Here is a 25,422-nt window from a genome sequence, read left to right on the forward strand (position 1 = left end):
TTGAATTGACATTATTTTTTTTATACTCACATTCTATTGAATAGTTGTATTTATTTAGTTCCTCTTTTTAATATACAACTATTGACACCTTTATGTTTTAATCTCAGATCATGAAGGTGAATCAAATGAGAGACGTAAATATATCGGATATTGCTGCCATAGTGTAGAGGCGCTTATCGGCCCATACATGTATAATAATTCTATTTATCTTTTTATTGTGTTTATTATATATAATTGTTTGATTAACACTATACAATATATTTTAATTGCAGGATTCCTTCATTATATATCACCGTTTATGAGTTCAAGTAAGTTATTTTTATCCTAATTTATATTATCATATTTCTATTTTAGAGCATGATAAGTTTGTTTTTGAAAGTCATTTTTTTTATGCATTATAGATTTTAAAAATTATTAGAATTCGAATTTAATTAATCCATGTTTATTTGAAAATAAATAAACATATATCATATACCAAGTTTAACTTTGTAAATGTTAAAAATATTAATAAATTTATTAAAATATTATTTTTTATATAAATGTAATTTCTTATTAAATTTAATTTTTTTTATTAAATATTTTTTATTAAATATTTTTTTATTAAATTTAAATGTGTATTCAACTCATCAAAAGGCATGTCTTCTATTTAATTTGCATTTAACTTACTTTTATTAAATTTTAAATTTACATTTAAAATATTTTGTATTAAATTTTATTTCATTTTATACTTATAAATTTCTTAAGGATGTTATTCTTTTTTTAAATATTCTTATTATATTTATAAATAATTTTAAATTTTAAATTAAACTTAATTTTATCATTAACTCATAAAAAAAACTTTTATATCTTGCATTAAATATATTTTTCATTAAATTTAAATTTGTATTAAACTTATGAAAATTAAAGTTTTTTAATTTAATTTAATCTAGTCTAATATTATTTTGTATTAAACTTATTTTTTATTAAAATTAATTTTACATTAAACTTATTTAAAATGTATTTTGCATTCAATTTTATTTAGTTTTTTTACTTATATATTTCTTTTAATAAAAATAATATTTATTTTTAAATAAATCTTATAATCGGTTATAAATAATTTAAAATTTTGACTTAAATTTAAATTTATTATTAATTCATAATTAAATTTTATATTTTACATTAAATATAGTTAATTAAATTTATACATGTATTAAACATATTAAAATTGCATTTTTTCTATAAATATAATATAATTTAAATTTATATTAAGCTTTTTATAATTATATTTTTTTCTTTTTAATATAATATATATTAAATTTAATATTTGTATTAAATTTAATTAAAATAAATTTTACATTTTATTTAATTTAATTTTTTACATATTTATTTCTTATATTAAGAATATTACTTGTTTTTTAAATATTCTTATAATGTTTATAAATAATTTTAAATTTTAAATTAATTTTTTTTTAAATATTTTATAATGTTTATAAATAATTTTTACTTTTCAATTAAAGTTATTTTAAACCATTAATTCATAAAAACACATTTTATTTTTATAAAATTAAATTTTCTTTTATAAAATTTATTAAAATTACATTTTTTTCTATTTGATCAAATATAATTTTAATTAAAATTAAATTCAAAATTTGTATTAAACTGATTTTCATTAAATTTGAATTTGTATTAAATTTATTTTAAAATCATATTTTGAATTATATTTTGTTTAGTTTTTTACTTATATATTTATTAAATTATATAAGAATATTATTTATTTTTAAAATATTTTTATAATATTTATAAATAATTTTTAATTTTTAATTAAACTTATATTTATTATTAATTCATTAACAAATATTTATATTTTACATTATTATTAATCCTATTAAAATTGCATTTTTTCATTTAATCTAATATAATTTAAATTTTGTATTAAACTTACTTTTATAAAATTTAGATTAAACTTATTAAAAATATATTTTGTATTAAATTTTATTTAAAATTTTACATATATTTATTATATTAAGAATATTATTTATTCTTAAATATTCTTATTTATTATGTTTATAAATAATTTTGAATTCATCTTATATTTATCATTAATTCATAAACAAAATTTTCTATTTTGCATTAAACTATATAATTAAATTATATTAATATTTTATTATTTCTATTTATTCTAATATAATTTAAATTTTGCATGAAATTTATTTTTATTAAATTTAAATTTGTATTAAATCTATTCAAAACGTATTTTTGTATTAAAGTTTTTAGTTTTTTATTTATATATTTTTTATATTAAGAATATAAATTATTTTCCTAAATATTATTTTAATGTTTATAAATAATTTTAATTAAACTTATATTTATTACTAATTCATAAACTAACTTGTATATATTTTTATTAAATTTAAATTTTGTATTACTATTAAATAAAAAATTAATATTTGAGAAAAGATCAGAATTCGAACACACTACCATTTAGTGCTTGATTATGCGAAAAATTCAAGACAATTAAAAGAAGATTTTTCAGAAATCTCCAAGAATATTGTGTAAGTAGAGGTATGAGGAATTTTTGTATTACAATAATAGTGAAGGTCTCAGAATGCACATACCACGTACCGGGTGAAACTATTTAAATAAATTTATGAAACGATAATCTAGTTGGATCAATACTAAGGTGAAGTGTGTGGCTCGGAATGTCGTTACGGTTATGAACTACTAATTAAGATCAAGGTAAAGTTTGTTGTCTAAAATTTTGAGTAAAAATTTGAACATAAAGAAAAAAGAAAATATAATTTTTTTAATTTACAGGGTTCTTCCAAAGAGATTACATTTGTCATAATGTCATCAAAGAATGTATTAGATCGATTGACAGGTAAAAATTATTGATTGATTATTTTTTCTATGAACTAATCAACCGTTATTTCTAATGGTAACTTCTACCAAGCCAATAAAGCCAATAATGATCCTCTAAATTTCTTATTTGAATCGAAGTTTGGTCATCATCTTCTACCTACTAGTAACTATGTCTCATCTTATCTTTTTTATCTATAATCTTTTGTCAATAAATTTTTCTGAAATTATTTTTTGACATTTATGCATTTGATTATCAGGGATCAGAATTTTTTAGAGGGTTTTCGCTCTACTGATTAGAATAGACTAGCAACCCACAATAAACATTCAAGTTATTGGCTATATATCGAATGTTAATCAACATTTGAAAACACAATTGAATGGTAAACTCTCCATATAAAGTTTTTTGTATTCTCAAGTTATTTTTTATAAGGTAAAAGTAGACCTAATTAAAATTTTAAATTTGTTTTCTTTCTGATTTTGTTTGAATTTGATAATTTGTTTTGATACATTTCTCACAATATAGTTTTTCACTTTTGAATATTAATGTGATGAAAAGGTGAGTTGTTTCTTTCTTGTTGTGTTTCAGGACTTCCCTACTTCAAAGGGTTTTCAATAAATCTTCTATTTGCTATTTGCAGTGAGTTACTTTTCATCATTTGCCTCTTATAGTTTTAGGCTTGTCACAAGGTGATAAACAACACAGTATACGTGATCATAGCAACATGAATCATGGGCAAGACACTTTTTTATCAATAAAAGAAAAAAATTCATTAATGCACAGGTTGCGCTCAATATTCTTTATAAAATATAAAATTTGAAACTATTAATACATATCCTTTTAGTTTTTACTTTTAGCATACAAGCATTATGTGTCATGGTTCATCCAAACTATAGTTCTATCTAGGTTTTATATTTTACAATTTTTATGTATTTTCATTATTTGTAAATTCATATGTAGTATGTTACTTGTCAGGTAATATTGATATAGATGTCAAAGCTATATACCCTCACCTTGAGAGATTCCGTGAATTGAAGGGATATTGGAATAACTCTCAAATTATTTAGGAAGTTGGCCCTAAGGCAACTAATGGTTGACTTGACAAATTTTTTCAACACAAAATAGATCATAGTAATCTAAATTCTTTGGTTGTCTTTAAAGAGGCAATCTGGTGCTAGTGCTAGTGGTTGGACTTTTGGATTTAAGAGGGTAGAGCAATTTACTGAAATTGAATGATGTAAGTTTAACTTGGTTATGTGATGCTCTCTCTATATTTATAGAGTTTTAATTATTTTAATTTTATCATTCTTTTGGAACTTGTTTCAAAAGTACTAGAAAATCTTAATACGAATAACGTATAAAATATGTAGTGGAATGAACTAAACTGATCTCTCTATTATTGCATTGACATGATTTTTTTATACTCACATTCTATTGAATAATTGTAACTTGTTATATTTATTTAGTTCCTCTTTTTAATATACAACTATTGACTCCTTTATGTTTTATATGTTAAACAAGATTAATCTCAGATAATGAAGGTGATCATGAAGGTGAATCAAATTAGAGACGTAAATATATCGGAAATTGTTGCCATAGTGTAGAGGAGCTTATCATCCCATACATGTATAATAATTATATTTATATTTTTATTGTATTTATTATATATAATTGTTTGATTAACACTATACTTGCAGGTCATTATACATCACCTTTATGAGTTCAAGTAAGTTATTTTTATACTACTTAAATTTATATTATCATATTTTTATTTTAGAGGATGATAGGTTTGTTTCTGAAAGTCATTTTTTTTAAGCATTATAGATTTAAAAAATTATTAGAATTCGAATTAAAATAATCCATGTTTATTTGAAAATAAATAAACATATATTACAAATGTTAAAAATATTAATAAATTTATTAAAATATTATTTTTTATATAAATATAATTTTTTATTAAATTTAAATTTTTTATTAAATTTATTTTTATTAAATTTAAATTTGTATTCAACTCATACAAAAGACATACTTTTTATTCAATTTGCATTTAACTTACTTTTATTAAATTTTAAATTTACATTTAATATATTTTGTATTAAATTTTATTTCGTTTTATACTTAGAAATTTCTTAAGGACATTATTCTTTTTTTTAAATATTCTTATTATATTTATAAATAATTTTAAATTTTGAATTAAACTTAATTTTATCATTAATTCATAAAAAAAACTTTTATATCTTACATTAAATTTAAATTTAAATTTGTATTAAACTTATGAAAATTACATTTTTTAATTTAATCTAATATAATATAATTTTGAATTAAACTTATTTTTTATTAAATTTAATTTTACATTAAACTTATTTAAAAAATATTTTGCATTCAATTTTATTTAGTTTTTTTACTTTATATTTCTTTTAATAAAAATAATATTTATTTTTAAATTAATCTTAGAATAGTTATAAATAATTTAAAATTTTGACTTAAATTTCAATTTATTATTAATTCATAAATATATTTTATATTTTACATTAAATATATTTAATTAAATTTATATATTTATTAAACATATTAAAATTACATTTTTTCTATAAATATAATATAATATAATTTGTATTTATATTTATATTAAGCTTTTTATAATTACATTTTTTTTCTTTTTAATATAATATATATTAAATTTAATATTTGTATTAAACTTAATTAAAATAAATTTTACATTTTATTTAATTTAGTTTTTTACATATTTATTTCTTATATTAAGAATATTACTTGTTTTTTAAATATTCTTATAATGTTTATAAATAATTTTAAATTTTAAATTAATTATTTTTAAATATTTTATAATGTTTATAAATTATTTTTAATATTCGATTAAAATTATTTAAAATCATTAATTCATAAAAACACATTTAAATTTTTATAAAATTAAATTTTCTTTTATTAAATTTATTAAAATTAGATTTTTTTTTTTATCAAATATAATTTTAACTTAAATTAAATTTAAATTTTGTATTAAACTGATTTTCATTAAATTTGAATTTGTATTAAATATTTTAAAATCATATTTTGAATTATATTTTGTTTAGTTTTTTACTTATATATTTATTAAATTATATAAGAATGTTATTTGTTTTTAAAATATTCTTATAATATTTATAAATACTTTTTAATTTTTAATTAAACTTATATTTATTATTAATTCATAAATAAATTTTAATATTTTACATTATTATTAATCATATTAAAATTGCATTTTTTTTCATTTAATCTAATATAATTTAAATTTTATATTAAACTTACTTTTATAAAATTTAAATTAAACTTATTAAAATATATTTTTTATTAAATTTTATTTAGATTTTTACATATATATTTCTTATATTAAGAATATTATTTATTCTTAAATATTCTTATTTATTATGTTTATAAATAATTTTGAATTCATCTTATATTTATCATTAATTCATAAATAAAATTTTCTATTTTGCATTAAACTATATAATTAAATTATATTAATATTGTATTATTTCTATTTATTCTAATATAATTTAAATTTTGCATGAAAACTATTTTCATTAAATTTAAATTTGTATTAAATTTATTATATTTTTGTATTAAAGTTTTTAGTTTTTTACTTATATATTTTTTATATTAAGAATATAAATTATTTTTCTAAATATTATTTTAATGTTTATAAATAATTTTAAATTAAACTTATATTTATCACTAATTCATAAACTAACTTGTATATTTTGTATATTCTTATTAAATTTAAATTTTGCATTACTATTAAATAAAAAACTAATATTTGAGAAAAAGACAATTCGAACACACTAACATTTAGTGCTTGATTATGCGAAAAATTCAAGACAACTAAAAGAATTTTTTTCGAAAATCTCCAAGAGCATTGTGTAAGTAGAGGTATGAGGAATTTTTGCAATAAAATAATAGTGAAGGTCTCAGAATGCACATACCACGTACCGGGTGAAACTATTTAAATAAATTTATGAAAAGATAATCTAGTTGGATCAATACTAAGGTGAAGTGTGTGGCTCGGAATGTCTGGTTACGGTTACGAACTACTATGGAAGATCAAGGTAAAGTTTGTTGTCTAAAATTTTGAGTAAAAATTTGAACATAAAGAGAAAAGAAAATATAACTTTTTTAAATTATAGAGTTTTTCCAAAGAGATTACAATTGTCATAATGTCATAAAGAATGTATTGGATCGATTGACAGATAAAATTATTGATTGATTATTTTTTCTATGAACTAATCAACTGTTATTTCTGATAGTAACTTCAACCAAGCCAATAATGATCCTCTAAATTTCTTATTTGAATCGAAGTTTGGTCATCATCTTCTACCTACTAGTACCTATGTCTCATCTTATCTTTTTTGTCTATAATCTTTTGTCAATAAATTTTTCTGAAGTTATTTTTTAACATTTATGCATTTGATTATCATGGATCGGAACTCTTTAGAGGGTTTTAGCTCTACTGATTAGAATAGAATAGCAACCGACAACAAACATTCAAGTTATTGGCTATATATCGAATGTTAATGTACATTTGAAAATACAATTGAATGGTAAACTCTCCATATGAAGGCTTCTGTATTCTCAAGTTATTTTCAATAAGGTAAAGTAGACTTAATTAAAATTTTAAATTTGTTTTCAAGTTTCTGATTTTGTTCGAATTTGATAATTTGTTTTGATATATTTCTCACAATATTGTTTTACACTTTTGAATATTAGTGTGATGAAAAGGTGAGTTGTTTCTTTCTTGTTGTGTTTCAGGACTGACCCACTTCAAAGGGTTTTCAATAAATCTTCTATTTGCTATTAGTAGTGAGTACTTTTCATTATTTGCCTCTTCTAGTTAAGGCTTGGCACAAGGTGATAAACAACACATTATATGTGATCATGGCAATATGAATCATAGGCTAGACACTTCTTTATCAATAAAATCAAAAAATTCATTAATGCACAGGTTGCGATCAATATTCTTTATGAAATCTAAAATTTGAAACTATTAATACATATCCTTTTAATTTCTACTTTTAGCATACAAGCATACTATAGTTCTATCTAGATTTTATATTTTACAATTTTTATGTATTTTCATTATTTGTAAATTCATATGTAGTATGTTACTTGTCAGGTAATATTGATAGAGATGTCAAAACTAGATACCCTCACCTTGAGAGATTCCGTGAATTGGAGGGATATTGGAATAACTCTCAAATTATTTAGAGAGTTGGCCCTAAGACAGTTAATGGTTGACCTGACAAATTTTTTCAACACAAAATAGATCATGGTAATCTAAATTATTTGATTGTCTTTGAAGAAGCAATCTGGTGCTAGTGCTAGTGGTTGGACTTCTGGATTGGAGAGGGTAGAGCAATTTACTAAAATTGAATGATGTAAGCTTAACTTGGTTATGTGATGCTCTCTCTATATTTATAGAGTTTTAATTATTTTAATTTTATCATTCTTTTGGAACTTGTTTCAAAAGTACTAGAAAATCTTAATGCGAATAACGTGTAAAATATGTAGTGGAATGAACTAAACTGATCTCTCTATTATTGAATTGACATTATTTTTTTTATACTCACATTCTATTGAATTACAACTTATTGTATTTATTTAGTTCCTCTTTTTAATATACAACTATTCACCCCTTATGTTTTATATGTTAAACAGGATTAATTTTAGATCATGAAGGTGAATCAAATAAGAGACATAAATATATCGGATATTGATGCCATAGAGTAGAGGCGCTTATCGGCCCATACATGTATAATAATTCTATTTATCTTTTTATTGTTTTTATTATATATAATTGTTTGATTAACACTGTACATTATATTTTAATTGCAGGATTCCTTCATTATATATCACCGTTTATGAGTTCAAGTAAGATATTTTTATAATACTTAAATTTATATTATCATATTTATATTTTAGAGCATGATAGGTTTATTTTTGAAAGTCATTTTTTTTATGCATTATAAATTTTAAAAATTATTAGAATTCGAATTAAAATAATCCATGTTTATTTGAAAATAAATAAACATATATTACAAATGTTAAAAATATTAATAAATTTATTAAAATATTATTTTTTATATAAATATAATTTCTTATTAAATTTAATTTTTTTATTAAATTTATTTTTATTAAATTTAAATTTGTATTCAACTCATACAAAAGGCATGTTTTTTATTTAATTTACATTTAACTTACTTTTATGAAATTTTAAATATACGTTTAATATATTTTGTATTAAATTTTATTTCGTTTTATACTTAGAAATTTCTTAAGGATATTATTCTTTTTTTAAATATTATTATTATATTTATAAATAATTTTAAATTTTGAATTAAACTTTATTTTATCATTAATTCATAAACAAAACTTTTATATCTTACATTAAATATATTTTTCATTAAATTTAAATTTGTATTAAACTTATAAAAATAACATTTTTTTAATTTAATCTAATATAATATAATTTTGAATTAAACTTATTTTTTATTAAATTTAATTTTACATTAAACTTATTTAAAACATATTTTGAATTCAATTTTATTTAGTTTTTTTACTTATATATTTCTTTTAATAAAAATAATATTTATTTTTAAATTAATCTTATAATCGTTATAAATAATTTAAAATTTTGACTTAAATTTAAATTTATTATTAACTCATAAATAAATTTTATATTTTACATTAAATATATTTAATTAAATTTATATATATGTATTAAACATATTAAAATTGCATTTTTTTTCTATAAATATAGTATAATTTAAATTTATATTAAACTTTTTATAATTATATTTTTTTCTTTTTAATATAATATATATTAAATTTAATATTTGTATTAAACTTATTTAAAATAAATTTTATATTTTATTTAATTTAGTTTTTACATATTTAGTTATTATATTAAGAATATTACTTGTTTTTTAAATATTCTTATAATGTTTATAAATAATTTTAAATTAATTTTTTTTAAATATTTTATAATTTTTATAAATAATTTTTAATTTTCAATTAAAGTTATTTTAAATCATTAATTCATAAAAACACATTTATATTTTTATAAAATTAAATTTTCTTTTATTTAATTTATTAAAATTACATTTTTTTTATCAAATATAATTTTAATTTAAATTAAATTTAAATTTTGTATTAAACTGATTTTCATTAAATTTGAATTTGTATTAAATTTTTTTAAATCATATTTTGAATTATATTTTGTTTAATTTTTTACTTATATATTTATTAAATTATATAAGAATATTATTTGTTTTTAAAATATTCTTATAATATTTATAAATAAATTTTAATTTTTAATTAAACTTATATTTAGTATTAATTCATAAACAAATTTTTATATTTTACATTATTATTAATCATATTAAAATTGCATTTTTTTTCATTTAATCTAATATAATTTAAATTTTGTATTAAACTTACTTTTATAAAATTTAGATTAAACTTATTAAAAATATATTTTTTATTAAATTTTATTTAGATTTTTACATATATATATTTCTTATATTAAGAATATTATTTATTCTTAAATATTCTTATTTATTATGTTTATAAATAATTTTGAATTCATCTTATATTTATCATTAATTCATAAACAAAATTTTCTATTTTGCATTATATTATATAATTAAATTATATAAATATAGTATTATTTCTATTTATTCTAATATAATTTAAATTTTGAATGAAACCTATTTTTATTAAATTTAAATTTGTATTAAATCTATTCAAAACGTATTTTTGTATTAAAGTTTTTAGTTTTTTACTTATATATTTTTTATATTGAGAATATAAATTATTTTTCTAAATATTATTTTAATGTTTATAAATAATTTTAAATTAAACTTATATTTATCACTAATTCATAAACTAACTTGTATATTTTGTATATTCTTATTAAATTTAAATTTTGTATTATTGTTAAATAAAAAATCAATATTTGAGAAAAGACAGAATTAGAACACACTAACATTTAGTGCTTGATTATGCGAAAAATTCAAGACAAATAAAAGAAGATTTTTCGTAAATCTCCAAGAACATTGTGTAAGTAGAGGTATGAGGAATATTTGCATTACATAATAGTGAAGTATGAGGAATATTTGCATTACATAATAGTGAAGGTCTCAGAATGCACATACCACGGGTGAAACTATTTAAATAAATTTATGAAACGATAATCTAGTTGGATCAATACTAGGGTGAAGTGTGTGGCTCAGAATGTCTAGTTACGATTACGAACTACTAATGAAGATCAAGGTAAAGTTTGTTGTCTAAAATTTTGAGTAAAAATTTGAACATAAAGAAAAAAGAAAATATAATTTTTTTAATTTACAGGGTTCTTCCAAAGAGATTACAGTTGTCATAATGTCATCAAAGAATGTATTGGATCGATTGACAGGTAAACATTATTGATTGATTATTTTTTCTACGAACTAATCAACCGTTATTTCTGATGGTAACTTTTACCAAGCCAATAATGATTCTCTAAATTTCTTATTTGAATCGAAGTTTGGTCATCATCTTCTACCTACTAGTACCTATGTCTCATCTTATCTTTTTTTGTCTATAATCTTTTGTCAATAAATTTTTCTGAAGTTATTTTTTGACATTTATGCAGTTGATTATCAGGGATCAGAATTCTTTAGAGGGTTTTAGCTCTACTGATTAGAATAGACTAGCAACCGACAACAAACATTCAAGTTATTGGCTATATATCGAATGTTAATGGACATTTGAAAACACAATTGAATGGTAAACTCTCCATATGAAGGCTTCTGTATTCTCAAGTTATTTTCAATACGGTAAAGTAGACCTAATTAAAGTTTTAAATTTGTTTTCAAGTTTTTGATTTTGTTCGAATTTGATAATTTGTTTTGATACATTTCTCACAATATTGTTTTACACTTTTGAATATTAGTGTGATGAAAAGGTGAGTTGTTTCTTTATTGTTGTGTTTCCAGACTGCCCTACTTCAAAGGGTTTTCAATAAATCTTCCACATCAATTTGCTATTAGCAGTGAGTTACTTTTCATCATTTGCCTCTTCTAGTTTTAGGCTTGGCACAAGGTGATAAACAACAAAGTATATGTGATCATAGCAACATGAATCATGGGCTAGACACTTCTTTATCAATAAAAGCAAAAAATTCATTAATGCACAGGTTGCGCTTCATATTCTTTATCAAATCTAAATTTTGAAACTATTAATACATATCCTTTTAGTTTCTACTTTTAGCATACAAGCATAATGTGTCATGGTTCATCCAAACTATAGTTCTATCTAGGTTTTATATTTTACAATTTTTATGTATTTTCATTATTTGTAAATTAATATGTAGTATGTTACTTGTCAGGTAATATTGATAGAGATGTCAAAGCTAGATACCCTCACCTTGAGAGATTCCGTGAATTGAAGGGATATTGGAATAACTCTCAAATTATTTAGGGAGTTGGCCCTAAGGCAGCTAATGGTTGACCTGACGAATTTTTTCAGCACAAAATAGATCATGGTAATCCAAATTCTTTGGTTGTCTTTGAAGAGGCAATCTGGTGCTAGTGGTTGGACTTCTGGATTTGAGAGAATAGAGAAATTTTCTGAAATTGAATGATGTAAGCTTAACTTGGTTATGTGATGCTCTCTCTATATTTATAGAGTTTTAATTATTTTAATTTTATCATTCTTTTGGAACTTTGTTGGGTAAAATTATTTTGACTAAGTGTTGAAATAATTTACCCACTGATATTTTGATGATGAAATAATTTATAAGTTTCAATACAGGTGTATTGAGACAACATGTCTCTAGACTTGGATCTAATGAGGGGCATTAGACCGATTTTGATTTTCATTCGCATAAGAATTAGACTCACAGTCTAACTCATCGGAGTTAGACGTGCAGTCTAATAGACGTGTAAATTAGACGTAAGTCTAATGGAATTAGACGTGAGTCTAATAGAATTAGACGTACAGTCTACCTCGTCGGAGTTAGACGTGTAAGTCTAATAGATGTGTAAAGAATTAGACGGATGGTCTAATGAATACACGGAATTAGACGTAAGTCTAATGGAATTAGATGTGAGTCTAATGGAATTAGACGTGAGTCTAATGGAATTAGACGTGAGTCTAATAGAATTAGACGTACAGTCTAACTCATCGGAGTTAGACGTGTAAGTCTAATAGATGTGTAAAGAATTAAACGGATGGTCTAATGAATACACGGAATTAGACGTAAGTCTAATGGAATTAGACGTACAGTCTAACTCATCGGAGTTAGACGTGTAAGTCTAATAAATGTGTAAAGAATTAGACGGATGGTCTAATGAATACACGGAATTAGACGTAAGTCTAATGGAATTAGACGAGAGTCTAATAGAATTAGACGTACAATCTAACTCATCGGAGTTAGACGTGTAAGTCTAATAGTTATGTAAATTGGACGGGTTGTCTAATTAGTGAAAGTTTGACATGAGTCTAACTCCTTCAGATTAGTCTGAGGTAGAACCGGAATTAGACATAGCAGTCTAACTCAGTGGAGTTAGACGTGCCGGTCTAATGGTTATTATAATTAGACGGGTTGTCTAATTAGTAAAAGTTAGACGTGAGTCTAACTCCTTCAGATTAGTCTGAGGTAGAACCGGAATTAGACGTAGCAGTTTAACTCAGTGGAGTTAGACGTGCCGGTCTAATGGTTATTATAATTAGACGGATTGTCTAATTAGTGAAAGTTAGACGTGAGTCTAACTCCTTCAAATTAGTCTGAGGTAGACCCGAAATTAGACGTAGCAGTCTAACTCATTGGAGTTAGACGTGTCGGTCTAATGGTTATTATAATTAGACGGGTTGTCTAATTAGTGAAAGTTAGACGTGAGTCTAACTCCTTCAGATTAGTCTGAGGCAGAACCGGAATTAGACGTAGCAGTCTAACTCAGTGGAGTTAGACGTGTCGGTCTAATGGTTATTATAATTAGACGGGTTGTCTAATTAGTGAAAGTTAGACGTGAGTCTAACTCCTTCAGATTAGTCTGAGGTAGAACCGGAATTAGACGTGGTAGTCTAACTCAGTGGAGTTAGACGTACCCGTCTAATGGTTATGTAAATTAGACGCGAGTCTAATTATATTAGACCAGACGGTCTAATAGACATTTTCATTAGAAGGAGTTGACTTATTTCATTAGACTGATTTTTTCAAATCCGTCTAACTGAAATACTTCTAATGCTCTGTTCAAGCAGTACGCTAGAATCTAGCATTTCTCCTACCCACGTGCTATAGTTGTACCCTACTCCTACTCCACTTTCCAGTGAAGATTAGTACAACAGCTATATGTATCCAATCAAGGAATGCCACGTAAGAGAATTTTCCTCACATTACCCGTTTTGCAGGTACATCCCTGATGGAATATTCGGTGCACTACCAGTTCGGTACGACCACGATCCTTGTGCTCAGAACCTGCTGTGTATAATGGAGGTTTTCTAATGGAGGAGCGCCACGTTTCATTCTTGAAGATTCGACCGTTAGTCCCTACTCAGTACTTAAGCAATCCTAAGGACAACGGACAATCTGCCTCAACCAATCTTACGAACAAGCAATCTGATTTTGCAGAGAGAGACTATTCAATCATCTTGCTTACTGAATTTACTCTGTGAAGCTTCTTTCTGATTGTACTGTGTGTGAATAGAGAGAGAGAGCTAGAATCAAAACACCATTAGCTGAGTGATATTCTTCATCTTCTTGTAATTGAACAGAAAATGTTCTGTTCAATAGTGAGCTAAGTGTGTGTACAAACTGTATTTGATTCTCATCATATTATAGTGAATCCTTCCGGTAGTTGGAAGAAGGGGTGACGTAGGAGAGTTTCTCCGAACATCCATAAACAAACTGCTGTGTTCTTCATTTCTGTCATCTTTTCATATTTCATCTTGTGCTTCAAACCCAAGTAAACAATTCTGCATTGAATCTGTTTCAAGTGTTTACACAAGTTTGCGTAGAATAGAAAGAGATATTAATCCCTAACAGGATTTCTATCAAACCGTTTTTCATAAGCTTTCATCATTAGATAGACCCCCGCCTCTATTGATAAAGCCGATCCTATCAATTGGTATCAGAGCCAGGTTTCTATTCTCAAGCATTAAGAATCCAAAGTATGTCTTGCATCAATGAAATTCCTCTTCTGTCAAAGGACAACTATGATCTATGGATGATAAAAATGCAAGCTCACTTGGCCACTATTGACTATGATATGTGGAGTGTTATCACCGATGACCCCATCAAGATTTCGAAGCCAAGAAGTGAGTGGACCACTGAAGATAAAGTGATCAACAACCTGGATAATGTTGCTAAGAACATTCTGTTTCAGTCTCTCAACACAAATACGTTCTGTGAGATCAAATCCTGTTCTACTGCAAAAGAAATATGGGATAAGCTTAGCCAGATTCATGGGGTGAACTATCAAGCAAAGAACAACCAAAACGCATTCATTTGTAGTCAGAACAAGTCTAGATGGGCTGACAGTGATACTCAGGAGTCTCCCACCGAAAAAGAGAATGAAGCTGTAACATGCCTGATGGCAGATGACCAATCTAAGGTAAATGATATCTCTGCACCAGAATTTACAAACAAGGAGTTAACTAATGCACTCAATGAAATGGCTATTGAGTACAAAAAAATAGCTGACTCTTTTTTATGAAATGAAAGTTAAATATGAATCAAATGTTCCCTTTTCAAAGCAAGAACCTGAATCAAATGTTTTTGATGAAAACTTAACAGAGATCTAATCTTAGAATGAGATGCTCAAAGAACAGATTCAAACTCTTTCATCTGAAAATAAGAGACTGAACTACATTGTCAGTGCATGGACAACGTCTGGTGATGCTGTCAGATATCAGATCAGCATGTTGAAACCTGCTGGATCTAGATCCGGATTGGGATTTGATAGCAATGATCCTAACCTGTCCTGCAAAAAGTCAAAGCCAAATGACAAACTTAAGCCAATAAGTTTTGTCAAAGGAAGTATGACTGACATTGAATCTGATCCTATTCATGAAGAAGTTGCTTTCAAAAATGAAATAGTTTATGTTCCACCAACTGTTAGCTGGCTTAAGAATAAGCTTGAAAAGGCTAATAAGTCTGGAAAATTAAAACCTGACTCTAAGTCAAGGAGTTTTAAAAGAAAACTTTCTTCAAAGGTCAAAGGATCAGTGGCTAGTAGGAAGTCGTCTGCTAAGTCAAAACATACGCATTAATCACAACACAAAATGGGAAATCCATCAGAATAACTCAAATATGGATCTCTAAGGGACTGATTGACCGAGGACCCAATTGAATGTGGGTACCAAAAGATTGTAAATATTTATTTATGTAGGTACAAATAAATGAAGGACTGGAGGAATCTGTATGGTATCTTGATAGCGGATGTTCCAGGCATATGACAGGAAACAGACGACTCCTCACCGATATATTAGATTGCTCTGGACCTAAAATCACATTTGGTGACAACAAGAAGGGTAAGACCATGGGTAAGGGTAAGATTATCCATGGTAACCTAACTATTAATGACGTATTGCTGGTTGATAACTTGTGTTATAATCTAATCAGTATCAGTCAACTATGTGATAATGGTTTGTCAGTAGACTTTCAAACTCATGCATGTTTAGTTAAAGACCAATATGGAAACATTTTATTAACTGAAAGTAGAGTAGGAAACTCATATAAAATGAATTGGCAAAAAGAGACATCTGACCCTATGTGCATGATTGCCAAGAATGACCAAAAATGGTTATGGCATAAACGTTTGAAACATTTGAATTTTAAAATCATTAACAACATATGTTCAAATAACTTAGTTATTGGTTTACCCAATCTTCAGTTTTCAAAGGACAAGATCTGCACTGCTTGCCAGTTAGGCAAACAGGGCAGATCATCGTTCAAAAACAAAGGGAAATCACAATCCAGCTGTATCCTAGAACTTTTACATATGGATCTTTTTGGTCCAATCCCTATAAAAAGTGTAGGAGGAATGAGATTTGCCTTAATTGTTATTGATGACTTCTCACGTTTTACTTGGGTTGCTTTCTTACCATCAAAAGATAAAATTGCTGAAAATTTGATCAGAATATTTAGAGGCATTCAGAATCAGAAATCTCTAAATATCTCATGTATTAGAAGTGATCAAGGTATTGAATTCACTAACAGATACCTATCATCTTATCTTGAGGAGAATGGAATTAGACACGAGTTGTTTAGTGCCAGAACTCCACAGCAAAACGACATTTCTGAGAGGAGAGTGAGAACTCTGAAAGAAGCAGCGAGATCTATGCTTGCTGAATCAGATGTTCCTCAGAGGTTTTGGGCGGAAGCCATCAGTACTGCTTGTTATACTCAAAACCGGTCAATAATCAACAAACGTTTTGATAAAACTCCCTATGAACTGTATTATGGGAGAATTCCCACAGTTTCTTACTTTAAGATATTTGGGTGTAAATGTTTTATCCATAACAATGGAAAGGTTTATTTGACTGCTTTTGATGATAAAGCAGATGAGAGATTTATGTTGGGATACTCATCAGTAAGCAAGGCTTACAGAGTATACAACAAAAGAACACAGATTGTTGAATAATCCCTTCATGTAATTTTTGATGAGCCTGTTGAGAGCAAATCCAAAGAACCCATTGATCATGCTGACAGACTACAAGCGGTTAGTCTTGAGTCTGTAAGTGAAGAAGAAGATACCTTGGACAAGCGGATGGCTCTATCTGATCCTGTGGCTGATCCAGTTGAAGTTCAACCAGATGTACAAACTCCTGTTCAACAAGAAGTTGAGAGTTTGGATGTCGAGGTGTCACCGGTTCAGATGACTAATCCCCTTGGTTCCAACTTCAGATGGAACAGAAATCATCCACCAAAACTGACAATCGGAAATCCTTTTTCTCCTTGAAGGACAAGACGTCAACTGATGGATGAAATGGCTAACTCTGCATTTATTTCTCAAATTGAACCAAAGAAGATTGGTGAAGCTATAGTTGATCCAGATTGGATCAATGCTATGCAAGAGGAGTTAAACCAATTTGATAGAAATAAAGTGTGGTATCTTACTCCTAGACCAACTGACAAGTCAGTTATAGGAACAAGATGGGTCTTTAGAAACAATCTTAGTGAAGATGGCTTAGTTATTAGAAACAAGGCTTGTTTATTTGCTCAAGGATACAAACAAGAGGAAGGTATTGATTTTGATGAGTCTTTCGCACCGGTTGCAAGACTAGAGACAATTAGAATCTTCCTAGCATATGCATCATTTAAGAATTTTAAAATTTTTCAAATGGATGTGAAAAGTGCATTTTTAAATGGAAAATTAAGTGAGGAAGTATATGTTGAGCAACCCCCTGGTTTCGTAGATCATGTTTTACCTAATCATGTTTATAGACTTAACAAAGCATTGTATGGTCTGAAACAAGCTCCTAGAGCTTGGTATGACACGTTAACTAATTTCTTGTTTGATCATGATTTTGTTGTTGGAACAGTGGATAAAACCCTGTTCAGATTTGCTAAAGATTCCCATATATTACTTGTTCAGATATATGTTGATGACATTATCTTTGGGTCAACTAACCCCAAACTGTGTGAGCATTGCAGGACAGGTTTGAAATGAGCATGATGGGAGAACTTACATTCTTCCTTGGGCTTCAGATCCGTCAGCTGGAAAACGGAACTATCATCAACCAGGCCAAATACACCAAAGAATTGCTAAAGAAATTTGGTTTGGAGAACTGTTCTGCAGCAGCTACTCCTATGAGCTCTTCAGTCAAATTGGACAAAGATGAAGGTGGCCAAAGTGTAGATGTTACAACATATAGAGGACTCATCGGTTCCTTGCTATATGTAACTGCTAGCAGGCCAGACATTCAATTTGTTGTTGGTGTCTGTGGCAGATTTCAGGCTGATCCTAAACTCTCTCATTTTACTACTGCTAAACGTATTCTTAAATATTTGAAGGAACTCAAAATGTGGGACTATGGTATCCGAAGGATTCCAGTTTCAATTTAACCAGTTTCTCAGATGCAGATTATGCAGGATGCAAAATCGATAGAAAAAGCACAAGTGGAACTTGCCAGTTCCTTGGAGATCGTCTAATCACATGGTTCAGCAAGAAACAGACATCAGTCGCAACTTCAACAGCAAAAGCAGAGTATCTTGCAGCTGGTAGTTGCTGTTCTCAAGTTTTGTGGATTCAACAACAGCTCAGAGACTATGGGATTGAGGCTGATGAATCTCCAATTTTCTACGACAACACAAGTGCTATCGCAATATCCTATAACCTTGTTCTGCATTCTCGGACAAAGCATATTGAAATCAGGCATCATTTTATCCGAGAACACGTCAATCAGAAGCAAATCCGTCTTGAACATGTTCCTACAGATCAACAAACTGTAGACATCTTCACGAAACCTCTGCCGGAAGCTAAGTTTTCTCATTTTAGAAACATGCTAGGTCTTATTGATCTTGATTGACGTAATTATGTGCATAAATTGAGGGGGAACGTATTGTTCAAAACGAAACTGATCAGATATGAAAGACGGAGGTCTTATCTTGTCCTAAGGATTTAGAGTTTGAGAAACACATTTACTTAGACGAACATCTCCCTTAGCAGATTCATCTTTATATGAAATCATTGTCTTGGTTATTTTAACCTGCTTGGTTAGACGGATGCATCTATTAGACGGACACGTCTAATAGACGTTAGACGTTTTTACGTCATGAGCAAGAGGATGCTCACTTCTAATCAGACACGCGTGTCTCACGTGCTGTTGTAGTATAATTAGACGTACACGTCTAATAGACTGATTTTCAAAAAGAAGTTGAAAATGTAAAAAGGAGAATAAAACGTCTAACTACTAGTGTAATTAGACTTTTCATCTTCTGGCATTTAGGACAGCTGTCCTTTAATGATGTTTGTTTAAGTTCTCCTTCCCGCCGAAAAATAAATCAGTCATTCCTGAAAAGAATTGAAGACACGTGTCTCACAATATACAAGAAATGACTAAAATTTCTGACAACTTTTGCTTGTACATTTAGAATTAAACGTTCTATTTCATGCTAACATTAAATGTTGTTTATTGGGAACTGTCTTTTGAAATTCTTGACGGTAGAAACAATCATTAGTTTTCTTCTTCATGATTAAAACCCCAATATTAATAGGTTCATTCACTCTAAAAGATAGAAGATCCTTGAAATCTCTCTTTCTCTCTTTAGAAGTCGAATCCTTTGAATCTTTCAAATCCTGGTTCATCAAATCAATATGCTGCCTTTCCGACCAAAATCGATTTAAGTGGACTTTCAATCCGTATCCACTCTTGAATCTCCGGGTGTGCAAAGGATGTTCGATTCTCTAAAAGCTTCAGGGCTGAGAAGATTCCTCACCCCTTATGAAACTTATCATGAACAACTTGTCAAAGAATTCTTTCAAATCGCTAGCTTCTATCAAGATAATGTTATTGCTGGTGCTGTAATGGGCCAGATGGTATGGCTCACAAAAGAATCTTTTTGTGAGTTCTTTCATCTCCCAACAGAAGGTATTGATGATTTCTCCACCACTCAACCTAACTTGATGATTACGATGATAAAAGTCTTTTCCGATTCCCCTAAAGTAGATATTCATGGAAAGAAAAACCTTCTAAAGGTTGAATATGCTCTTCTAAGCGATATCATTTCGAAATCTCTTTTGTCTAAAGAAACTTCCTACAAGTATTGTACGAAGGTCTTTCAGATAATGGTGGCTATCACCAGGGGTATTCCGGTGAACTGGACAAGCTTCCTCTTCGGGAATCTTGTTAGAATGGTTGTAGCTAGAAAGAAGATCTTCGACTTTGACGGTCCTCTCAGTTCTTTTCTCTGTCATCGTTTGAACGAACCTGGTAAGAGTTTCCCCCTCCCTTCTAAGATCCTAAACTACCAGAAAGTGGTAGATTACATTCAAAGGGTGGAAACGCTCAAGTCTAAGAAACGAAAAAGGGAAGACTCCAACTCCCCTCTAACTGCAGTATTAGAGACATCTTAGGTTGAAGTCTATCCTATCTAGAAGTTATGACCAGGAAGAAGAAGAAGAAGACTAATGATGAAATGTCCTTTTGTATTTATTTTGAATGTTTTCATTATGTTTTTGGTAAACTTATCATGGTTACATCGAACAACGTTTTGAGTGTTTCTTCTGAAAACGCTCATATGTGATTAACATGGATGTTTTTGAATGATTACTTCCATAATGTTTGTTTGTTTATTTATTGGATGAATGCATGTCTTGTTATATGTATGCAGGTTTGCAATTTCTTCATCAAAAAAGGGGAAATTATTGGGTCAAATTATTTTGACTAAGTGTTGAAATAATTACCCACTGATATTTTAATGATGAAATAATTTATAAGTTTCAATACAGGTGTATTGAGACAACATGTCTCTAGACTTGGATCTAATGAGGGGCATTAGACCGATTTTGATTTTCCTTCGCATAAGAATTAGAATCACAGTCTAACTCATCGGAGTTAGACGTGCAGTCTAATAGACGTGTAAATTATACGTAAGTCTAATGGAATTAGACGTATAGTCTAACTCATCGGAGTTAGACGTGTAAGTCTAATAGATGTGTAAAGAATTAGACAGATGGTTTAATGAATACACGGAATTAGACGTGAGTCTAATGGAATTAGACGTGAGTCTAATAGAATTAGACGTATAGTCTAACTCATCGGATTTAGACGTGTAAGTCTAATAGATGTGTAAAGAATTAGACGGATGGTCTAATGAATACACGGAATTAGACATAAGTCTAATGGAATTAGACGTGAGTCTCTTAGTGGAGTTAGACGTGCCGTTCTAATGGTTATTATAATTAGACGGGTTGTCTAATTAGTGAAAGTTAGACGTGAGTCTAACTCCTTCAAATTAGTCTGAGGTAGAACCGGAATTAGACGTAGCAGTCTAACTTAGTGGAGTTAGACGTGTCGGTCTAATGGTTATTATAATTAGACGGGTTGTCTAATTAGTGAAAATTAGACGTGAGTCTAACTCCTTCAGATTAGTCTGAGATAGAACCGGAATTAGACGTAGCAGTCTAACTCAGTGGAGTTAGACGTGCCGGTCTAATGGTTATTATAATTAGACGGGTTGTCTAATTAGTGAAAGTTAGACGTGAGTCTAACTCCTTCAGATTAGTCTGAGGTAGAACCGGAATTAGACGTAGCAGTCTAACTCAGTGGAGTTAGACGTGCCGGTCTAATGGTTATTATAATTAGACGGATTGTCTAATTAGTGAAAGTTAGACGTGAGTCTAACTCCTTCAGATATTAGTCTGAGGTAGAACCGGAATTAGACGTGGTAGTCTAACTCAGTGGAGTTAGACGTACCCGTCTAATGGTTATGTAAATTAGACGCGAGTCTAATTATATTAGACCAGGCGGTCTAATAGACGTTTTTCAATAGAAGGAGTTAACTTATTTCATTAGACTGATTTTCTCAAATCCGTCTAACTGAAATACGTCTAATGCTATGTTCAAGCAGTATGCTTGAATCTAGCATTTCTCCTACCCACGTGCTATAGTTGTACCCTAATCCTGCTCCACTTTCCAGTGAAGATTAGTACAATAGCTATATGCATCCAATCAAGGAATGCCACGTAAGAGAATTTTCCTCACATTACCTGTTTCGCATGTACATCCCTGAAGGAATATTCGGCGCACTACTAGTTCGGTACGGCCACGATCCTTGTGCTCAGAACCTGTTGTGTACAAAGGAGGCTTTCCAATGGAGGAGCGCCATGTTTCATTCTTGAAGATTTGACCGTTAGTCCCTGCTCAGTACTTAAGCAATCCTAAGGACAACGGACAATCTGCCTCAACCAATCTTACGAACAAGCAATCTGATTTTGCAGAGAGAGACTACTCAATCATCTTGCTTACTGAATTTACTCTGTGAAGCTTCTTTCTGATTTTACTGTGTGTGAATCGAGAGAGAGAGCTAGAATCAAAACACCATTAACTGAGTGATATTCTTTATCTTCTTGTAATTGAACAGAAAGTGTTCTATTCAATAGTGAGCTAAGTGTGTGTGCAAACTGTATTTGATTCTCATCATATTATAGTGAATCCTTCCGGTGGTTGGAAGAAGGGATGATGTAAGAGAGTTTCTCCGAACATCCATAAACAAACTGTTGTGTTCTTCATTTCTGTCATCTTTTCATATTTCATCTTGTGCTTCAAACCCAAGTAAACAATTCCGCCTTGAATCTGTTTCAAGTGTTTACACAAGTTTGCGTAGAATAGAAATAGATATTAATCCCTAACAGAATTTCTATCAAACCGTTTTTCATAAGCCTTCATCATTAGCTAGACCCATGTCTCTATTGATAAAGCCGATCCTATCAAACTTGTTTCAAAAGTACTAGAAAATCTTAATGAGAATAACGTATAAAATATGTAGTGGAATGAATTAAACTGATCTCTCTATTATTGCATTGACATGATTTTTTTTTTATACTCACATTCTATTGAATAGTTGTATTTATTTAGTTCCTCTTTTTAATATACAACTATTGACACCTTTATGTTTTAATCTCAGATCATGAAGGTGAATTAAATGAGAGACGTAAATATATCGGATATTGCTGCCATATTGTAGAGGCGCTTATCGGCCCATACATGTATAATAATTCTATAATTCTATTTATCTTTTTATTGTGTTTATTATATATAATTGTTTGATTAATACTATATAATATATTTTAATTGCAGGATTCCTTCATTATATATCACCACCGTTTGAACTGTTTATGAGTTCAATGAGTTCAAGTAAGTTATTTTTATCCTACTTAAATTTATATTATCATATTTTTATTTTAGAGCATGATAGGTTTGTTTTTGAAAGTCATTTTTTTTATGCATTATATATTTTAAAAATTATTAGAATTTGAATTTAAATAATCCATGTTTATTTGAAAATAAATAAACATATATCATATACTAAGTTTAATTTTGTAAATGTTAAAAATATTAATAAATTTATTAAAATATTATTTTTTATATAAATATAATTTCTTATTAAATTTAATTTTTTTATTAAATATGTTTTTATTAAATTTAAATTTGTATTCAACAAATATAAAAGGCATGTTTTCTATTTAATTTGCATTTAACTTACTTTTATTAAATTTTAAATTTACATTTAACATATGTATTAAATTTTATTTCGTTTTATACTTATAAATTTCTTAAGGATATTATTCTTTTTTTTAATATTCTTATTATATTTATAAATAATTTTAAATTAAACTTAATTTTATCATTAATTCATAAAAAAAACTTTTATATCTTGCATTCAATAAATTTTTCATTAAATTTAAATTTGTATTAAACTTATGAAAATTACATTTTTTTAATTTAATCTAATATAATATAATTTTGAATTAAACTTATTTTTTATTAAATTTAATTTTACATTAAACTTATTTAAAACATGTTTTGCATTCAATTTTATTTAGTTTTTTTACTTATATATTTATTTTTACATTAATCTTATAATCGCTATAAATAATTTAAAATTTTGACTTAAATTTATTACTAATTCATAAATAAATTTTATATTTTACATTAAATATATTTAATTAAATTTATATATGTATTAAACATATTAAAATTGCATTTTTTCTATAAATATAATATAATTTATATTTATATTTATATTAAGCTTTTTATAATTATATTTTTTCTTTTTAATATAATATATATTAAATTTAATATTTGTATTAAACTTATTTAAAATAAATTTTACATTTTATTTAATTTAGTTTTTTACATATTTATTTCTTATATTAAGAATATTACTTGTTTTTTTAAATATTCTTATAATGTTTATAATTAATTTTAAATTAAAATGTTTTTTAAAAATATTTTATAATGTCTATAAATAAATTTTAATTTTTCAATTAAAGTTATTTTAAATCATTAGTTCATAAAAACACATTTATATTTTTATAAAATTAAATTTTCTTTTATTAAATTTATTAAAATTACATTTCTTTTTTATTTAATCAAATATAATTTTAATTTAATTTAAATTTTGTATTAAACTGATTTTCATTAAATTTGAATTTGTATTAATTTTTTTTTAAAATCATATTTTGAATTATATTTTATTTAGTTTTTTACTTATATAATTATTAAATTATATAAGAATATTATTTGTTTTTAAAATATTCTTATAATATTTATAAATAATTTTTAATTTTTAATTAAACTTATATTTATTATTAATTCATAAACAAATTTTTATATTTTACATTATTATTAATCATATTAAAATTTCATTTTTTTCATTTAATCTAATATAATTTAAATTTTGTATTAAACTTACTTTTATAAAATTTAGATTAAACTTATTAAAAATATATTTTGTATTAAATTTTATTTAGATTTTTACATATATATTTTTTATATTAAGAATATTATTTATTCTTAAATATTCTTATTTATAATGTTTATAAATA

The sequence above is a fragment of the Impatiens glandulifera genome, chromosome 1 (genome assembly GCF_907164915.1).
Source record: "Impatiens glandulifera chromosome 1, dImpGla2.1, whole genome shotgun sequence".
Taxonomy (NCBI): Eukaryota; Viridiplantae; Streptophyta; class Magnoliopsida; order Ericales; family Balsaminaceae; genus Impatiens; species Impatiens glandulifera.